General features: G+C 42.8%; 1 non-coding gene across 1 annotated transcript; it reads right to left on the bottom strand.

The window, feature by feature from the left end:
- Positions 1–20,346: 20,346 nt before the first annotated feature.
- TRNAE-CUC (transfer RNA glutamic acid (anticodon CUC)) lies at positions 20,347–20,418 on the bottom strand. Its single transcript has one exon. It is a non-coding gene; the product is annotated as a tRNA-Glu (tRNA).
- Between the last annotated feature and the right edge of the window lie 903 nt (positions 20,419–21,321).

Here is a 21,321-nt window from a genome sequence, read left to right as displayed (position 1 = left end):
GATTTTCTCAAGTGCTTTTTTTGCATCTATTGAGATAATATTATGGTTTTTGTTTTAAATTGTATTAGTAATTTTATTATTATTATTATTATTATTTTGAGATGGAGTTGCGCTTGTGTTGCCCAGGCTGGAGTGCAATGGCGCTATCTCGGTTCACTGCAACCTCTGCCTCCCGAGCTCAAGCGATTCTCCTGTGTCAGCCTCCCAAGCAGCTGAGATTCATTTTGTATTTTTAGTAGAGATGGAGTTTCTTCATGTTGGTCAGGCTGGTCTCGAACTCCTGACCTCAGGTAATCTGCCCACCTGGGCCTCCCAAAATGCTAGGATTACAGGCGTGAGCCACCGTGACCAGTCTATTATGATTATTTTTATTGAGATGGAGTCTTGCTCTGTCACCCAGGCTGGAGTGCAGTGGCATGATCTCAGCTCACTGCAGCCTCCATCTCCCGAGTTCAAGCAATTCTCCCACCTCAGCCTCTCAAGTAGCTGGGATTACAGGTGCTTGCCACCATGCTCAGCTAATTTTTGTATTTTTAGTAGAGACGGGATTTTCCCGTGTTGGCCAGGCTAGTTTTGAACTACTGACCTCAAGTGATCCACCCACCTAGGCCTCCCAAAGTGCTAGGATTACAGATGTGAGCTACCGCACCTGACCCTCTTTGTATTAATAATGACTAAAGATATGTGGGTGGTGCTTTGAGTTTGTGGGACTATCCTTGGAACAGAACTGAAGAATGAATAGTTTTCCAGTCAGACAAAGAGGAAAGGATATTCTAGACAGAAAGGGAAGCATATGCAAAGGTGTATAGGTATGAAATAGTGTCAGAAGGACAAAGAACAACTCAGATTTGCTAGAGTATACAGAGCAAAGCTATAGAAGTTGTAGGAAGGATGGCTAGAGATCCCAGAGGGCCTTAAAGCAGGGACTTGGGCTTGATCCTGTGGGTCAGGTGATAAACAAGTATTTTGTGCAGGGAAATTGCATCATCAGAATAGAATTTTGGGAAGCTCACTTATAGCTATGTGGATGAATTTGTAGAGAGAAGGGGCGAAGTGGGAAGAATGGCAATAAATACTAGCAGGAGTAAGAACTATTGCAATAGTCTAGGTGAGCAATGAGATACATCTATGTAGACTCTTTCCTGCATGGAAGCTGGATCAAATCCAAATATATTTCATCTGATCAAATGTACACATAGGCTAGGTGACATAAGAGGATGGAATACCAAACTTCCTATGGATCAGGCTCTGGAGAGTTTGACGTCCTGAAAGGAGAGAGTAAGGCAAGAGGTTGAGGTTGCAGGTAATATGTTTAAATTGAAGGGTGGCAGCAGGGAGAAAACCTGAAAGGGTATAGAGTGAGGGCACAGGAGAGCCCTGTAGCTAAAAGGAGTTGCATGTTATGCTGTCCAACAGGCAGGTAAGATGGGAATTCCCAGCAGAATGCCCTAAGGCAGAGGTGGCAGTTGGCCTACCTGAGTAATGAGCACGTGGGGCTGGGTCAGTTGCAACACGATATACAACCAGCAGGAAGCCAGTTCCTCTAGGACTTGTTGCTGGGCTCAGCCCGGTCCTTGGTTTATGGACGGTGAATGGGGAGACAGATGGATATGAATATGGAAGTCTTTAAATAACACCCTCTAGTCCTGAATACAAATAACATGAGAAAATGATTGTTGCTTATTTGTTAGGTGGGAAAAAAAACAGTTTATAAAAGACTAGATACATTTTTGTAAAGGCAAAATATATACGTGGATATTTGTCATTATGTGTACATATCATATATATTAAACACCTATTTATGAATCCTATTTATGGAAATATTAGGTATTTGAAGGAGCTCTAGTTATGGAGTAAGAACTCAATTTGTTAAAGTCTTTTTCATTGTCAGTTTTAACTGTAATCTACATGAATCATTCAAATTAAGACAGAATTTTATTTATTTAAATTGACAAATGACAAATGGAGCTGAGCGTGGTGGGTAACATAGGGAGACCCTGTCTCTACAAAAAACTTTTTAAAAATTAAAAAAAAATTAGGTGAGTGTGGTGGCATGTACCTGTGGACCCAGCTAGTTTGGGAGGCTCAGGTGGGAGGATCACTTGAGTCCAGGAAGTCAAAGCTTCCATGAGCCATGATTGGGCCACCAGACTCCAGCGGGGTGAAAGAGGAAGACTGTCTCAAAAAAGAAAACCTGACACCCAGTACTTTGGGAGGCTGAGGTGGGCGGATCGCTTGAGGTCAGGAGTTCTAGATCAGCCTGGCCAACATAGTGAAATCCCATCTCTACTAAAAATACAAAAATTAGCTGGGCGTGGTGACGGGCACCTGTAATCCCAGCTACTCGGGAGGCTGAGGCAGGAGAATCGCTTGAACCTGGGAGGTGGAGTTTGCAGGGAACTGAGATCGTGACACTGCACTCCAGACTGGGTGACAGAGTCCATTTCAAAAAAAAAAAAAACCCACAAAAAAACAAGTAACAAATTGTATATATTTATGCTGTATAACATTATTTCAATATGTATAAACATTGTGGAATGATTAAAACATGCTAATTAACATATCTATCACCTGACATATCATTTTTGTGAATGCTGAATATTATCTAGTATTATATTTGAGTGGTGAGATTCAAGGGGATTCTCCTTTGTTTTCTCACTTGTCTATACTTTCAAATTTTCTAAAATAATGTGTGTTATTTTGTAATGAGAAAAAAGAAAGAATATAAGTGTTCTTAAACATTATCAACAAATACCCTTTTTTCTTTTGCCAATAAAATTAGCAAAGTTGGCCAGGTGTGGTAACTTATGCCTTTAATCCCAGCACTTTGGGAGGCTGAGGTGGGTGGATCACGAGGTCAGGAGATCAAGACCATCCTGGCTAACACAGTAAAACCCTGTCTCTACTAAAAATACAAAAAATTAGTCAGGGGTGGTGGCATGCACCTGTAGTCCCAGCTACTTGGGAAGCTGAAGCAGGAGACTCACTTGAACCTAGAAGGTGGAGGTTGCAGTGAACCGAGCTCGTGCTACTACACTCCAGCCTGGGCAACAGAGTGAGACTCCATCTCAAAAAACAAACAAACAAACAAAAATTAGCAAAGTTGGGCTGGGCGCAGGGGCTCACACCTGTATTCCCAGCACTTTGGGAGGCCGAGACAGGCTGATCACATAAGCTCAGGAGTTCGAGACCAGCCTGGGCAACATGGCAAAACCCTGTCTCTACTAAAAATGCAAAAATTAGCCGGGCATGGTGGCGCTGGCCTATAATCTCAGCTACTCAGGAGGCTGAGGCAGGAGAATTGTTTGAACCCAGGAGTTGGAGGTTGCAGGGAGCTGAGATCATGCCACTGCACTCCAGCCTGGGCAACAGAGTGAAACTCTATCTCAAAAAAATAAAAAAAATAAAATGAAATTAGCAAAGTTGAAAAACTGATAATACGTGGTGGTGACAAGAATTCAGAGAAACAGATCCACTCATGCACTGTCAGATTTGGATGTGGCATAGAGCAACACTGGCCAAACCATGTAATGATGATGTAAATCAAAAAAACCTCTATCGCCTTGGAGAATAAGGAGGGTACTACCAGTTTGGCAATATCCAGTAAACTGACAGTGCACATACTCTATCCCCCAGCAACTCCACCCCAGGCAGAAACTCTTGCTCATATACACAAGAAGACATTTATAAGAAAGCTTATAAGAGTGAAAAAATGGAAACGATATAAATGTTCACCAAGAAGAAAATTAAAACTTGATGGCGTAGTCATATTATGAACACCACACAAACAGCTATGAAAATAAATGAACTAGAGCTACATGTGTAAATCTGTAAGCCTTAAAAGTATAATGCTGTAGAAAAAGAGCAAATCAGCCGGGTACAGTGGCTCACGCATGTAATCCCAGCAGTTTAGGAGGCCAAGGCGGGCAGATCACGAGGTCAGGAGAGAGAGACTGTCCTGGCTAACATGGTGAAACCCCGTCTCTACTAAAAATTATCTGGGTGTGGTGGTGCTCACCTGTAGTCTCAGCTACCCTGGGGGCTGAGGCAGGGGAATCGCTTGAACCCGGGAGGCAGAGGTTGCAGTGAGCTGAGATGGCACCACTGCACTCCAGCCTGGTGACAAAGTGAGACTCTGTGTTAAAAAAGAAAGAGAAAGAAAGAAGGAGAAAGAAAGAAAGAAAGAAAAAGAAAGAAAGAAAGAAAAGAAAGAAAGAAAGAAAGAAAGAAAGAAAGAAAGAAAGAAAGAAAAGAAAGAAAGAAAGAAAGAGAAAGAGCAAATCACAGGAGAATACGTGCAGCACGAAGATTAGACAAGAAGAACAGTACTATATATTGTTTATGCATGCATATGCATATACATATATTATATATAGCAAAAGTTAAAAACCCTGCATGGGTCTGAGAAACACCAAATTGAGGATGTGATTCCTCCAGGGAAAGAGAGGCTCTGGGAAGTCTAACTAGGCTGTTTCAATATGTCTTAATACTTTATTTCATTAAGGAAATAGATCTAAAGCAAATATAGCAAAATGTTAAGGTCTAACAAGCTGCATGTTGGGTATATAGGCATTTATTATCATATCCAGTAGACTGTTAGGATTGCTTAAAACATTTCTTAATAAAAATGAATGGGGAAAAATGCACATATGCTTTGGGCTAGCAATTTCTCTGCTGGTAATTTATTTATTCTAGAGAAACCCTTACAAATGTGTACAAGAGATTTGCCTACCAAGATGTTTATTGTAGGTATTATTTATGATATAAAAAATTGGAAAAAACCTAATCCAGCAATAAGGGCTTGTTTAACTATAACACCTCCATACACTAAAATATAATGCAGATCTTAAAATGATAACCTAGAAGAATATTTATGGATACAAAGAAAAATTCATACTATTTTGTTAATAAGAATACTATAAAAGGATTTAATCTCAATTTATACAATAAAGTAATATCTATTTATCTATATATATATAGATTCATTAATAGAAGAAAGCAAAGAATGAAATACACAAAAATGTCCACAATCATTGCCTCTGAGCAGTGTTATTGTAAAAATCTTATATTTTCTGGATTTCTCCAACATTTATATAATAGATCTGTGACAATTTTATAATTAGAAAACTATATATTTTAAAAAAAGATACTAATAAGATGGTTTTTGTGGGAGATAATGTGGAATAAGACAAAAAAGCAGCAGCCACAGGATGAAGAAAAAAAGAGAGAAAATCAAGAGTGACGAAGAAGGTGTAATCGACAAGAATTTCTAACAGATTAAGAAGGGAGGGGAGGGCCAGCCGCGGTGGCTCATGCCTGTAATCCCAGCACTTTGAGAGGCTCAGGTGGGCGGATCACAAGGTCAGGAGTTCAAGACCAGCCTGGCCAAAATAGTGAAACCCAGTCTCTACTAAAAATACAAAAAAGTTAACCAGGTGTGGTGGCACATGCCTATAATCCCAGCTACTCGGGAGGCTGAGGCAGGAGAATTGCTTGAACCTGGGAGGCAGAGGTTGCAGAGAGCCGAGATTCCGCCACTGCACTCCTGCACTCCAGCCTGGACAACAGAGTGAGACTCCATTCAAAAAAAAAAAAAAAGAAAGAAAAGAAAGGAGGGGAAAGGAGAACTATCATAATTACTTGCTGGTTTCTGACTTGGGCACCTGGACAGGCAACCATACCATTTCTTGAAATAAGAAATGCACTAGGGAGATCAGATCCAGCACAAAAGATGAACGAGGAGTACAATTTGGAACTCCTTGTTCCAAATTGGATGAGATCAAGAGGTCCCAGGATATTGTGGCAAATAGCGCGGAGCTTCTATCCTGTATTCACTCTCTCCTGTCCACCACTTAACAGGAGCACCTGGCTTAAGAATGGGCAACTATCCAAAATCTGGCAAATGCTATGTTAGGGGAAGTCTACTGGAAGTTCCTGGGAAAGGTTTCCTGGCTCCTAAGAAAAAGGTAAGAGTACTAGATGCCCCTCTTTCCTTCTCTGAACATGTCATTTCTGGGTGTGATACCCAGATGTTGGTAGCTATCCTGCAGCCCTGTGGTGAGGTAACCTGAGGGCAAAGCCAGCAGAAGGGAGAAGTGGGAAGACCATGTGTCCTTGACAGTGTCGACAGAATTATTTATTAACTAATCCCAGAACTTACTTATCTCTAGACTCCTTGTTATGGGGGATAATAAACCCTTATTGCTTATGTGTTTTGAGTCAGGATGTTCTGTTGCTTGCAACATTTATCTAAAGTAATATAGACAATTCTGTGGAGATGTCCAGAGGGTGGAAAAAAGGTTTTGAGAGGAAGACTTGCCTGAAGTCAAAAGTAGCAGAGTCCTAATCCTATTTGCAATTGCGAGTAAGTTGTTTGGTGGGTTTTATTTTATTTCATTTTGAGACAGGATCACCCAGGCTGAACTGCAGTGGTGCAATCACGGCTCATTGGAGCCTCAATCTCCCAGGCTCAAGTGATTCTCCCACCTCACCCACCGCAGTAGCTGGGACTACAGGCACGCACCACCATACCTGTCTAATTTCTGTATATTTTGTAGAGATAGGGTTTCACTATGTTGTCCATGCTGGCCTCAAACTTCTGGGCTCAAGTGATCCTCCAGCCTCAGCCTCCCGAAGTGCTGGGATTATAGGTATGAGCCACAGCCCCTGGCCTGTTTGGCAGTTTTTTTTTTTGAGACTGAGTTTCACTCTGTCACCAGGCTGGTGTGCAGTGGTGCCATCTCGGCTCACTGTAGCCTCTGCCTCCCAGGTCCAAGCGATTCTCCTACCTCAGGCTTCCGAATAGCTGGGACTGCAGGAGTACACCACCACACCCAGCTAATTTTTGTATTTTTAGTAGTGACGGGGTTTCACCATGTTGATCAGGATGGTCTCAATCTCTTGATCTCGTGATCCACCCTCCTTGGCCTCCCAAAGTGCTGGGATTACAGGTGTGAGCCACCGCGTCCGGCTTGTGTTTTTAAATTGTCTTAAAATTGTAAAGCTAGTACAATTCTATAATATTATATTCTATTTATGTAAGTGTATTCTTATTTTATTATTTTATTTTTTGAGACAGTTTCACTCTTGTTGCCCAGGCTGCAGTGCAATGGCACAATCTCGGCTCACTGCAGCCTCCACATCCTGGGTTCAAACGATTCTCCTGCCTCAGCCTCCTGAGTAGCTGGGATTCCAGGCGCCCGCCACCACGCCAGGACACTTTTGTATTTTTAGTAGAGCTGGGGTTTCACCATGTTGGTCAAGCTGGTCTCAAATTCTTGACCTCAAGTGATCCACCTGCCTCAACTTCCCAAAGCACTGGAATTATAGGTGTGAGCCACTGTGCCTGGCTGCTTATTTATTATAAATATAATATTATATATTATTTATATGAGTGAATGCTTATTTTTAATCTAATAACACAGAAGTTTAGGCCGGTCACAGTGGCTCACGCCTGTAATCCCAGCACTTTGGGAAGCCGAGGCTGGCAGATCACATGAGGTCAGGAGTTCAAGACCAGCCTGGCCGACATGGTGAAACTCCCTCGCTACTAAAAATACAAAAATTAGCCAGGTGTGGCGGTACATGCCTGTAATCCCAGCTACTCAGGAGGCTGAGGCAGGAGAATTGCTTGAACCAGGAGGCAGAGTTTGCAGTAAGCTGAGATCGCACCACTGCACTCCAGCCTGGGCAACAGAGCAAAACTCTGTCTCAAAAAATAAAATTAAAAAAAAATGTAAGTTTATATATAGAAGTTTATAGGGTAAAAAGCGAAACTCTCACTTTCATTCACCCACTAATCCCATTTTTTAAATCAGAAGTAATTAACTGCTGATAATAATATGAGTTACCCTTCAGATATTTTAATGAGCATTTTGCGTACACACACATTTTTACTAAAATTGGAAAGAATATTTAAGATGGTCTAAGAATTTGGACTTGGCAGTCCTGTGGAAGGAAAAAGAAAAGGAAGATGGGCTAAGGTAAAACATAGGCCATGGAGCATACCTGCAATTCTTGGTAGAGAGCACTGGTACCTCAAAAAGATAAAGCAGTCATTTTCAGAAGAGCTGAAATAATATGTCAGTGGGCCTGTGAGAAATGGGCTAGACAAGAAAGACATACATATGTATTAACAGAGTGTGTTCAGAGAAAACAAAGATATTAAAGTCAGAAGTCTCAGAGACAGACCCTTCAATTTTCAGGCATTGATTAATGACAGAGCTTGTCATGTGGGCAGTTCAACGCAGCATGCTCTAGGAGGAGTCATTTTGGAGCATGTGCCAAGATTTTCCACAATGTGTAGCAGTAGCAGGGATTCATTTGTGTAAGGATGAATAATAATTTATTTGTGTAAGATGGGTAATGCTGGGGAAATTAAGGAGTATCGTATTTATAAAATCACACTATATAGGTTAGTCTGAAATTATTATTACTTCGTTTTTATTTATTTTCCTTCTTTTTGTTAGTCTGAAATTATTTTAATTGAACAATATATCTTGGAGCTCTGTTCATCTTGAACTCATTTTTTACACAAGCTGTGCGGCATTTCATAGTATGAATGTACAATATTTATTTTATGAGGGGGAGTTTCACTCTTGTTGCCTAGGCTAGAGTGCAATGGCATGATCTTGGCTCACTGCAACTTCTGCCTCCGGGGTTCAAGCAATTTTCCTGCCTCAGCCTCCCAAGTAGCTGGGATTACAGGCGTGTACCATCATACCCAGCTAATTTTGAATTTTTAGTAGAGACAGGGTTTTGCCGTGTTGGTCAGGCTGGTCTCAAACTCTCAACCTCAGGGGATTCGTCCACCTCGACCCCCCAAAGTGCTGGGATTACAGGTGTGAGCCACCATGCCCTGCCATTATTTAACCATTACCACTTGAACTGAGACTTGAGATATTTTCAATTATGTATTTGTTTATTTTTTAGACGGAGTTTTTGCTCTTGTTGCCAAGGCTGGAGTGCAATGGCATGATCTCAGCTCACTGTAACCTCCGCCTCCCAGGTTCAAGCAATTCTCCAGCCTCAGCCTCCTGAGTAGCTGGGATTACAGGTGCTGGCCACCACGCCCAGCTAATTTTTGTATTTTTAGTAGAGATGGGGTTTCACCATGTTGACCAGGCTGGTCTGGAACTCCTGACCTCAGGTGATTTGTCCACCTGGGCCTCCCAAAGTACTGGGATTACAGGCGTGAGCCACTGCGCCCGTCCAAAGTTATTTATTATTACCAACAATGATGTGATAAACATCCTTGCACATATACTTTTGTACATATGTGTGATTGTTCCAGTGTGGTAGATTCCTAGATGTAAAATTGCTGGGTCAAAGAGTATGTATACTTTATATTTTAATTATCATTTAGACTTGCCCATCAAAAAGCCCATATCGATTGGTATTTCTACCAAAAGTATGTAAGAGCATACCTCTTCATACCTTCCTCAACCTTGTAAGTTAGCAATCCTTTTCATTTTCACCAATTTATTTTTCATTTCATTTATTTATTTATTTTTGAGACAGAGTCTTGCTCTGTCACCCAAGCTGGAGTGCAGTGGCGTGATCTTGGCTCATTGCAACCTCCGCCTCCCAGGTTCAAGTGATTCTCCTGTCTCAGCCTCCCAAGTACCTGGGGTTACAGGCCCATGCCACCATGCCTGGCTAGCTTTTTGTATTTTAGTAGAGACCAGTTTTCACCGTGTTGCCCAGGCTGGTCTCAAACCCCTGAGCTCAGGTAATCTACCTGCCTCGGCCTTCCAAAGTGCTGGGATTACAGGCATGAGCCACCGTGCCCAGTCAATTTTCACCAATTTAATGGGGGAAAATGGTACATCATTCTTTTAATTTTCATTTTGCTGATTATATATTACCACATTAGATCTTATCTTTATTTTAATTTTTATTTTATTATTATTTTCGAGACAGAGTCTTGCTCTGTCGCCCAGGCTGGAGTGCAGTGGCTTGATCTTGGCTTACTGTAACCTCTGCCTTCTGAGTTCAAGCGATTCTCCTACCTCAGCCTCAGCCTCCTGAGTAGCTGGGATTACAGGTGTGTGCCAACACATCTAGCTAATTTTTTGTATTTTTAGTAGAGATGGGGTTTCATCATGTTGCCCAGGCTGGTCTTGAACTCCTGAGCTTAGGCAATCCACCTGCCTCGGCCTCCCAAAATGTTAGGATTACAGGCGTGAGCCACCACGCCTGGCCTAGAGCTGTTTTTTGTTTTTTTTGTTTTTTTTTTTGAGATGAAGTATCCCTCTGTCACCCAGGCTGGAGTACAGTGGCTGCCTCTTGGCTCAGTGTAACCTCCGCCTCCCTGGTTCAAGCGATTCTCCTGCCTCAGCCTCTGGAATAGCTGGGACTACAGGTGCAAGCCACCATGCACTGCTAATTTTTGTATTTTTAGTAGAGACAGGATTTCACCATGTTGGCTAGGATGGTCTTCATCTCTTGACCTCGAGATCTGCCTGCCTTGGCCTCCCAAAGTGCTGAGATTACAGGAGTAGAGCTTTTTTTTCTGCCTCCCGGCTTCAAGCAATTCTCCTGCCTCAGTCTTTTGAGTAGCTGGGATTACAGGTGCGTGCCACCAAGCCCAGTTAATTTTTGTATTTTTAGCAGAGACGGGGTTTCACCGTGTTGGTCAGGCTGGACTCGAACTACTGACCTCGTGATTTACCCTCCTTTACCTCCCAAAGTGTTGGGATTACAGGTGTGAGCCCCAGTACCCGGCCTAGAGCTTACTTTTATATCATCATTCCTCAGTATCCATGAAGAATTGATTCCAGGACCCACACAGATACGAAAATCTATGGATGCTTAAGTCCTTATATAAAATGCTGTAGTAGTTGCATATAACCTACGTACATCCTCCTGTGTACTTCAAATCATCTTTAGATTACTTATAATACAATGCAAATACAATGTAAATGGCTTTTATATAGTAGTTTTAAAATTTTGGGTTTTTTAATGTTGTATTCTTATTTTTTATTTTTTTCATATATATATTTATATATATATATTTTATTGCATTTTAGGTTCTGGGGTATATGTGCTGATCACGCAGGATTGTTGCATAGGTACACACATGGCAATGTGATTTGAGAGTTTTTAGCATAAAGCGCTGTTGAATTTTGTCGAAGACCTTCTCTGCATCTATTGAGATAATCATGTGGTTTTTGTCTTTGGTTCTGTTTATGTGGTGGATTACGTTTATAGACTTGTGTATGTTGAACCAGCCTTGCATCCCTGGGATGAATCCTGCTTGATCATGGTGGATAAGCTTTTTGATGTGCTGTTGCAATCGGTTTGCCAGTATTTTATTGAAGATTTTTGCATCGACGTTTATCATGGATATTGGCCTGAAGTTTTCTTTTTTTGTTGAGTCTCTGCTGGGTTTTGGTAACAGGATAATGCTGGTCTCACAAAATGATTTGGGAAGGATCCCCTCTTTTTGGATTGTTTGAAATAGTTTCAGAAGGAATGGAACCAGCTCCTCTGTGTGTGTCTGGTAGAATTCAACTGTGAACCCATCTGGACCTGGACTTTTTTTGGTTGGTAGGCTATTAATTGCTACCTCAACTTCAGCCCTTGTTACTGGTCTGTTCAAGGTTTCAACTTCTTCCTGGTTTAGGCTTGGGAGGGTGCAAGTGTCCAGGAATTTATCCATTTCTTCCAGGTTTACTGGTTTATGTGCATAGAGTTGTTTGTAGTAATCTCGGATTGTAGTTTGTATTTCCGAGAAATCAGTGGTGGTCTCCCCTTTATTGTTTTTTTATTACATCTATTTGATTCTTCTCTCTTTTCTTTTTTATTAATCTGGCTAGTGGTCTGTCTATTTTGCTGATCTTTTCAAAAAGCCAGCTCCTGGATTTGTTGATTTTTTTGAAGGATTTTTTGTGTCTCTATCTCCTTCAGTTCTGCTCTGATCTTAGTTATTTCTTGTCTCCTGCTAGCTTTTGAGTTTTTTTGATCTAGCTTTTTCAATTTTGATGATAGGGTGTCAATTTTAGATCTTTCCTCGCTTCTCTGGTGAGCATTTATTGCTATAAATTTCCCTCTAGACACTGCTTTAAATGTGTCCCAGAGGTTCTGGTACGTTGTGTCTTCGTTCTCATTGGTTTCAAAGAATATCTTTATTTCTGCTGTCATTTCATCGTTTATCCAGTCGACATTCACAAGTCAGTTGTTCACTTTCCATGAAGTTGTGCGGTTCTGAGTTAGTTTCTTAATTCTGAGTTCTAATTTGATTGTCCTGTGGTCTGAGAGACTGTTTGCTATGATTTCCATTCTTTTGCATTTGCTGAGGAGTGATTTACTTCCAATTATGTGGTCAATTTTAGAGTAGGTGCCATGTGGTGCTCAGAAGAATGTATATTCTGTGGATTTGGGGGTGGAGATTTCTGTAGATATCTATTAGTTCTGCTTGGTCCAGAGCTGAGTTCAAGTCCTGGATATCCTTGTTAATTTTCTGTCTTGTTGATTTGTCTAATACTGACAATGGAGTGTTAAAGTCTCCCACTATTAATATGTGGGAATCTAAGTCTCTTTGTAGGTCGTTAAGAACTTGCTTTATGTACCTGGTTGCTCCTCTATTGGGTGCATATATATTTAGGATCATTAGTTCTTCTTGATGGCATTGATCCTTTTACCATTTTGTAGTGCCCTTCTTTGTCTCTTTTGATCTTTGTTGGTTTAAAGTTCATTTTATCAGAGACTAGGATTGCAACTCCTGCTTTTTTTTTGCTTTCCATTTGCCTGACAAATCTTCCTCCATCCCTTTATTTTTAGCTTATGTGTGTCCTTGCACATGAAATGGGTTTCCTGAATACAGCACACCAATGGGTTTTGACTTTTTATCCAATATGCCAGCCTGTGTCTTTTGATTGGGGCATTTAGTCCATTTACATTTAAGGTTAATATTGCCATGTATGAATTTGATCCTGCCATTTTGATGCTAGCTGGATGTTTTGTCCATTAGTTGACACATTTTCTTCATTGTGTCGAGGCCATTTGGTACGTTTTTGGATTGGCTGGTACTGGTTGTTCCTTTCCTTGTTTAGTGCTTCTTTCAAGAGCTCTTCTTTCTGCCTCTTAGTTTTCCTTCTAACAGTCAGATTCCTCTGTTGCAGGACTACTGGAGGTTCACTCCAGACCCCGCTCGCCTGGGGATCACCTGTGAGGCCTGCAGAACAGCAAGGGTTGCTGCCAGTTTCTTCCTCTGCTATCCTTGGCCCAGAAGGGTACCTGCCAGATGTCTGCCTGAGCTCTCCTTTATGAGGTGTCTCTTAGGGTATAGGGTAGTCGGGGAGTTGCTTGAGGAGACAGTCTGTCCCTTATAGGAGCTCAAGTGCTGTGCTGGGAGCTCCATTGCTCCGTGCAGAGCTGCTGGGCAGGTACCTTTAAGTCTGCTGTAGCAGAACTCATAACCGCCTCTTTTCCCAGGTGCCCTGTCCTGGGAAGGTTGGCTTTGTTTATAAGTTCCTGTTGTGCTGCTGCCTTTTTTCATAGATGCCCTGCCTTTCACGGAGTAGTCTAGTCATAGTCTGCCAGCAGAGGTGTTGCTTAGCTGCTGCGGGCTCTGCCCAGATGCTGTGTGAACTGCCTTGGTAGTGGTGGACTGCTTTGGTAGTGGGGGATGCCCTGTCCCCCACTGATCTGGACTGTCCTGGGTCCAGCTGCGCTTGCTGAGAAACTCTCAATCCAGAGTGTTTCAGATTGCTTGTTTTGTGGGGGTGGTACCCGCCAAACCAGATCGCCTGGCTCCCTGTCTCAGCCCCCTCCCTTTCAGTTGAATGGGCTGCTCTGTCTCCCAGGCATTCCAGGTGCCAGTCAAAACGGCCATCCAGACTTATGTGAGTTTCCGTGCGCCAAATCAGCACCGGCTGAAACCGTCACACTAAAAACTCGTGGTGTTTTTCGGCCTGGGAATCTCCTGGTCTGTGGGCAGTGAAAACTTGTTTGGAAATGAAGTGTTCACTCACCCTCTGTGCTGTTCTCGCTGGGAACTGAACTCCGGAGATGTTCCTATTCAGCCAACTTGGATCCTCCCCTTTCCAAATAGTTTTAATCCTCATTTGGTTGAATCCATGTATGGATGAAATCTCGGATGTGAAACCCATGGATATGGATATGGATATGGACATGGAGGGCCAGCTGTACTGTATATGCATTCATCATTTATATATCCTCTCTTCTGAGTTGCTGGTTAATATTTCTCGTTTATTTTTTTTTAGTTTTCTAAACTAATAACCTATAGGAACGGTTATAATAGTGGGATTTCAATCTTTTGTCTATTGTATGTGTTAAACATATTTTTTCCTAATCTGTTCCTCTTGTTTTTCAATTTTATTTTTCGTCTTTTTTGCCATATATAAATGTAAAATAATGTTGCTTAATCTGTACATCTTGTTTCTTTGCAGCTTCTGGATTTTTGATTTCCAACACCAAGATTTAAAGAAGTGCATTCTTTTTATTTACTTCCAGTATTTGTTTTTTTTTTTTTGAGACAGTTTCACTCTTTAACCTAGGCTAGAGTGCAGTGGCACAATCTTCACTCACTGCAACCTCCACCTCCCAGGTTCAAGCGATTCTCCTGTCTGGCTGTGGCTCATACCTGTTCATATTGCTCAGGCTGGTCTTGAACTTCTGACCTCAAGTGATCCACCTGCCTCTCGGCCTCTCAAAGTGTTGGGATTATAGGTGTGAGTCACCGTGCCCTGCCTACTTCCAGTATTTTATAGTTTTGTTTTTTATGTTTACATTTTTTCCCCTCAAGAAGAAACTTTTTATTGTGGAAAATTGCAAACATACAAAAGTAGAAAAAACAGTATAATTACTCCCCATATATATCCATTACCTAACCAACAACTATCAACTCACTGCCAGTCTCGTTTTGTCTGTACCTCACTTCCATGCCCCACTCCTATATTAATTTGAAGCAAATCCCAGGCATATTATTTTATTTGTAAATGTTTTAATATGTTTCTCCAAAAGATAAAGATGCTTTAATAAATAACAATATACCATTATTGTACCTACAAAATGCCTAAAATGCCTTTTTGTTACATACAGAATCCACATATCTATATCATTCTACTTTTTAACTTTATAGTTTGTTTCTTTGCTATTTTTTTCCTTTCTCAAAAAAAAAAAAAAAAAGGAAAGAAAATGTTAGAGCTACAGTACCACATCTGTGCTCCTTCTCTTCCTCCATATTTTACAGAGTAAAAAGTGAAGGGCTCCCCTCACCAATCCATTGCTTTTCTCAGAGGTTAATTAGTACTGATAATGTAAGTTTCCTTTCAGATCTTATACTCGACATTTAGACACACACACATTTTTGCCAAAATTGGAGGCAATGTTTAAGATGGTCTTTGGTAAAACAGAGGCCATAAACCACCATCTTAAAGTTGGTAGTTAACACACACACATAAGCAATGTACTCTTTGATTTTTTTATTTTTATTTTTTGTTATTTATTTATTTATTGAGACAGAGTCTTGCTCTGTCACCCAGGCCGGAGTGCAGTGGCAATCTTGGCTCACTGCAGCCTCCGCCTCCCAGGTTCAAGTGATTCTCCTGCCTCAGCCTTCCAAGTAGTTGGGATTACAGGCACCCGCCACCACCCTTGCAAATGTTTTTGTATTTTTAGTAGGGACAGGGTTTCACCATGTTGGCCAGGCTGGTTTTGAACTTTTGACCTGATGTGATCCACCCGCCTTGGCCTCCCAAAGTGCTGTGCTGGGATTACAGGTGTGAGCCACCTCACCTGGCTGTTTTATTTATTTTTTAAAGACAATGTCTTGCTCTGTCACCCCAACTGGAATGTAGTGGGTTTGATTATTCCTGAATGCAATCTTGACCCCCCCAGGCTCAAGCGGTCCTCTCACTTCAGCCTCCCATGTCTAATTTTTTTTCACCATGCTAGGCAGAATTTTTTTCTTTTTTCTTTTTTTTTTTTTTGTAGAGACAGAGTCTCATTATGTTGCCTAGGTTGGTCTTGGACTCCTGGGCTCAAGTGATCTTCCTGTCTCAGCCTCCCAAACTACCGGGATTATAGGCATGAACCATTGTGCCTAGCCCTATACTTTTCTTTAGAGGACTTATATTCTTCATGGTGACTTCTTAGTATTTTCTGGGTTTTGCAGCTACTGTGAATGAAATCTCTTTTTCATCCCTTCCTCCCTCTATCCCTTCCTTCCTTCCTTTAACACAAGTTAAACCTTAACTAATACAAACTACTTCTTCATTTCTTATTCTGATTCAGTGACAGAAATGTCAGCCCACATAACTGGAAGTTTTGGCCAAGGACCTTGGTAGGTATGAAGCAGAAAAACAAAAGCCACTCATCCAGTGGATTAACTGGTGCTAATACGCCAATTCATTTGTTAATACTTATAATAAAATATGGCCCAGACAGAAACTCCAGGTTTAGAAAAAATTTTCCTGATTAATTAAAAATATATATAAATTATGATTTTGGACATTGGAATAAAGTGTTAAGGTCTGTGTATTAGTCCATTCTCATGCTGCTAATAAAGACATACCCAAGACTGGGTAATTTATAAATAGAAGAGGTTTAATTGACTTCTGCAGGGTCCGGGAGGCCTCAGAAAATTTACAATCATGGCAGACGGGGAAGCAAACACATCCTTTTCACATGGCAGCATAAGAGAGAAGAATGAGCCTAAGGGAAAGCCCCTTATAACCATCAGATCTTGTGAGACTTTACTCACTATCATGAGAACAGCAGCATGAGGTAACCCCCCCACCCCATGATTCAATTGCCTCCCACCAGGTCCCTCTCACAACACATGGGGATAATGATTTGGGTGGGGACACAGCCAAACCATATCCACTCCAGCTCCTCCCAAATCTCATGTTATCATATTCCAAAACACAATCATGCCCTTCCAACAGTCCCCTAAAGTCTTAACTCATTCCAGCATTAACTCAAAATTCGAAGTCCAAAGCCTCATCTGAGACAAGGCAATTCTCTTCCACCTATGAGCCTGTAAAATCAACAGCAAGTTAGTTACTTCCTAGATACAACGGGGGTATAGGTATTAGGTAAATACATTTGTTCCTGATGGGAGAAGTTGGCCAAAACAATGGGGCTACAGACCCCATGCAAATCCGAAATCCATTGGGGTAGTCAAATTTTAAAGCATTGAAAAATGATCTCCTTTGACTCCATGTCACACATCTAGGTCATGTTGATGCAAGATGTGGGCTCCCACAGCCTTGGGCAGGTCCGCCCCTGTGACTTTGCAGGCTATAGCTCTCCTCCTGGCTGCTTTTATGGGCTGCCATTGAGTGTCTGCAGCTTTTCCAGGTGCACAGTGCAAGTTGTCAGTGGATCTACCATTCTGGGGTTTGGAGGATAATAGCCCTCTTCTCACAGCTCCACCAGGCAGTGTCCCAGTGGGGACTCTGTGTAGGGGCTCTGACCCCACCTTTTCCTTCTGTGCTACCCTATCATAGGTTCTCATGAGGACTTCACTCCTGCAGCAGACTTCTGCCTGGACATCCAGACATTTCCATGTATCTTCTGAAATCTAGGCAGAGGTTCCCAACCTCAGTTCTCATCTTCTGCACACCTGCAGGACCAACACCACATGCAAGCTGCCAAGGCTTGGATCTTGCACTCTCTGAAGCAATGGCCAGAGCTGTACCTTGGCCCCTTTTAGCCATGGCTGGAGCTGAAGCATCTGGGACACAAGGCACCATGTCCTGAGGCTGCATAGAGCAGAGGACCCTGGGCCTAGACTAGGAAACCATTTTTCCCTCCTAGGCCTTGGGCCTGTGATGGGAGGGCTGCCTTGAAGATCTCTGACAGGACCTGGAGATATTTTCCCTACTGTCTTGGCACTTAACATTTGGCTCCTTATTATTTATGCAAAGTTTTGCAGCCTGCTTGAATTTCTCCTCAGAAAACATGTTTTTGTTTTCTATCACATCATTAGGCTGCAAATTTTACAAACTTTTATGCTCTGTTTCCCTTTCAAACCTAAGTTCCAATTCCAAACCATTTCTCTCAAGTTCAAAGTTCCACAGATCTCTAGAGCAGGGGCAAAATACTGCCAGCCTCTTTGTTAAAGCATAACAAAAGTCACCTTTGTTTCAGTTCACAACAAGTTCCTCATCTGCATCTGAGACCACCTCAACCTGGACTTCATTGTCCTTATCACTATCAGCATTTTGGTGAAAGCCATTCAACAACTCTCTAAGAAGTTCCAAACTTTCCTACATCTTCCTGTCTTCCAAGCCCTCCAAAGAAAAATGGAGAATCTGAAGAACCAACATATGGATAATTTGTGTTCCTAAAAGAGGAACAAAGGCAACTGGAAGAGAAGTAATGAAAGTAAACTAAAACAGAAAAGTTTTCCTTTCTTCTTTTTTTGAGACAGAGTCTCACACTGTTGCCCAGCCTGGAGTACAGTGTTGTGATCTCGGCTCACTGCAACCTCCTCCTCCCAGGTTCAAGCTGTTCTGCCTCAGCCTCCTGAGTAGCTGTGATTACAGGTGCCTACCACCATGCTGAGGTAATTTTTGTATTTTTGGTAGAGACGGAGTTTCACCATGTTGGCCAGGCTGGTCTTGAACTCCTGACCTCAGCTGATCTGCCCTCCTCAGCCTCCCAAAGTGCTGGGGTTACAGGCCTGAGCCACCACGCCCGTCAAAACGTTTTCCTTTATTGAAGAACATCATATATTGATTGGAAGAGCCCACCATGGTGGGGCATGGTGACTCACACCTGTAATCCCAGCACTTTGGGAGGCTGATGCAGGCAGATCACCTGAGGTCAGGAGTTGGAGACCAGCCTGACCAACATGGGGAAACCCCGTCTCTACTAAAAATACAAAATTAGCTGGGCATGGTGGCGCATGCTTGTAATCCCAGCTACTCCGGAGGCTGAGGCAGGAGAATTGCTTAAACCCAGGAGGTGGAGGTTGTGGTGAGCCAAGATCGCGCCATTGCACTCCAGCCTGGACAACAAGAGCAAAACTCTGGCTCAAAAAAAAAAAAAAAAAAAAGCGCCATTGGTTGGGCAGGATGGCTTACTCCTGCAATCCCAGCACTTTAAGAGGCCCAAGGCAGGAGGATCACTTGAGCCCAGCAGTGAAACCCCATCTCTACCGAACATCAAAACGTTAGCCAGATGTGGTGTGTATGCCATTGGTCCTGGCTACTCGGGAGGCTGAAGCAGGAGGATCGCTTGAGCCTGGGAGGTCAAGGCTGCAATGAGCCATGGTTCACGCCACTGCACTCCAGCTTCAGTGACATTGAGACTATGTCTCAAAAAAAATGACATTCAACCCTGGATTTATCGATTACATAAAGATTAAGTTAAAGAAAAGTTTTGGCTGGGCACGGTGGCTCAGGCCAGTAATCCCAGCATTTTGGGGAGGCTGAGGGGGCAGATCATGAGGTTAAGAGATCGACACCATCTTGGCCAATACGGTGAAACCCCGTCTCTACTAAAAATACAAAAATTAGGCCGGGCACGGTGGCTCACACCATAATCCCAGCACTTTGGGAGGCCAAGGTGGCGGATCACGAGGTCAGAAGATTGAGACCCTCCTGGATAACTCGGTGAAACCCCGTCTCTACTTAAAATACAAAAAATTAGCTGGGCATGGTGGCACGCGCCTGTAGTCCCAGCTCTAGGGAAGTTGAGGCAGGAGAGTAACTTGAACCCGGGAGGTGGAGGTTGCAGTGAGCCGAGATTGCGCCACTGCACTCCAGCCTGGGCAGCAACCAAAAAAAAAAGAAAAAAGAAAAAAATAGCCGGGCATGGTGTCTCGCCCTGTATTCCCAGCTACTCGGGAGGCTGAGACAGTAGAATCTCTTGAACCCGGGAGGTGGAGTTTTCAGTGAGCTGAGATCGCGCCACTGCACTCCAGTCTGGCAACAGGGAGAGACTCCGTCTCAAAAAAGAAGAGAGAGAGAGAAAGAGAGAGAGAGAGCGAGAGAGAGAGAGAGAGAGAGAAAGAGAGAAAGAGAGAAAGAGAAAGAAAAGGCTTTGGTGGCTCACGCCTGTAATCCTAGCACTTTGGGAGGTCGAGGTGGGCGGATCACCTGAGATAGGGAGTTCAAGACCAGCCCGACCAACGTGAAGAAACCTCATCTCTACTAAAAATACAAAATTAGTGGAGCCTGGTGCATGCCTGTAAACTCAGCTACTCAGGAAACTGAGACAGGAGAATCGCTTGAACCCGGGAGGCGGAAGTTGCAGTGAGCCGAGATCATACCATTATACTCCAGCCTGGGCAACAAGACCGAAACTCAAGCTCAAAAAAAAAAAAAAAAAGAAACTGAGATTTTTTTCTCCCCGTTTTTCGAAAAAAAGCTCCCTGGCCGGGGATCGAACCCGGGTCTCAGCAGTGAGAGTGCCGAATCATAACCACTAGACCACCAGGGACCACGCTGTGGTCCCTGGCAAAACTATATTATATATGGGAAGACAGTGTTCAATTTGTTGGCTACGCCACACGCCGATTAGGGAGGACACGCTGCTTTATTTCAAACAAATTTATAGCCAGGCGCGGTGGCGCGTGCCTGTAGTCCCAGCTACTTGGGAGGCTGAAGTGGGAGAATCGCTTGAGCCCAGGAATTCTGGGCTATAGTGCGCTATGCCGATCGGGTGTCTACACTAAGTTGGGCATCAATATGGTGACCTACCGGGATCGGAGAACCACCAGGTTGCCTAAGGAGGGCTGAACCGGCCGGGTCGGAAACGGAGCAGGTCAAAACTGCCGCGCTGAGCAGGTAGCCAGGGGTGATCAGGTGACCAGGATGAGTCAAGATGGAGCTGGGGTGGGGGAGGGGGGACAGATGGGAACTACTGATGAACTGGTGGAGAAGGTTGTTTACTGAAATTACAAGGAAGTTAAACTTTAAAATCGAGATTTAAAGAAGAGCGCTGCCCTGTCTCTACTAAAAATACAAAAAATTAGCTGGGCATGGTGGCGCCACTGGGTTTATAAAGAAAAGAGGTTTAATTAACTCACAGTTCAGCAGGGCTGGAGAAGCTTCAGGAAACCTACAATCATAGTGGAAGGGAAAGCAAATACCTTGGCCTCCCAAAGTGCTAGGATTACAGGCGTGAGCCACTGTGCCCGGCCACAAATTATTCTTAAATGAATGAAAAGAAACTAGAACTTACTCAAAAGACACACAAATTAAAAGTAATCGGAGACAGCATTTTCCACTGGTCAGAATGGTAAAGATATAAAAGCGCAATATTATACTGTGCTGTTGATTCCGCAGAGGGACAGGCACGTTCATATACTGCTGACAGGTTTTGATGACATCCATAGGAATT

The sequence above is a fragment of the Callithrix jacchus genome, chromosome X (genome assembly GCF_049354715.1).
Source record: "Callithrix jacchus isolate 240 chromosome X, calJac240_pri, whole genome shotgun sequence".
NCBI lineage: Eukaryota > Metazoa > Chordata > Mammalia > Primates > Cebidae > Callithrix > Callithrix jacchus.
The sequence above is the reverse complement of the archived record's forward strand: the minus strand, read 5'-3'. Positions and strand labels throughout refer to the sequence as shown.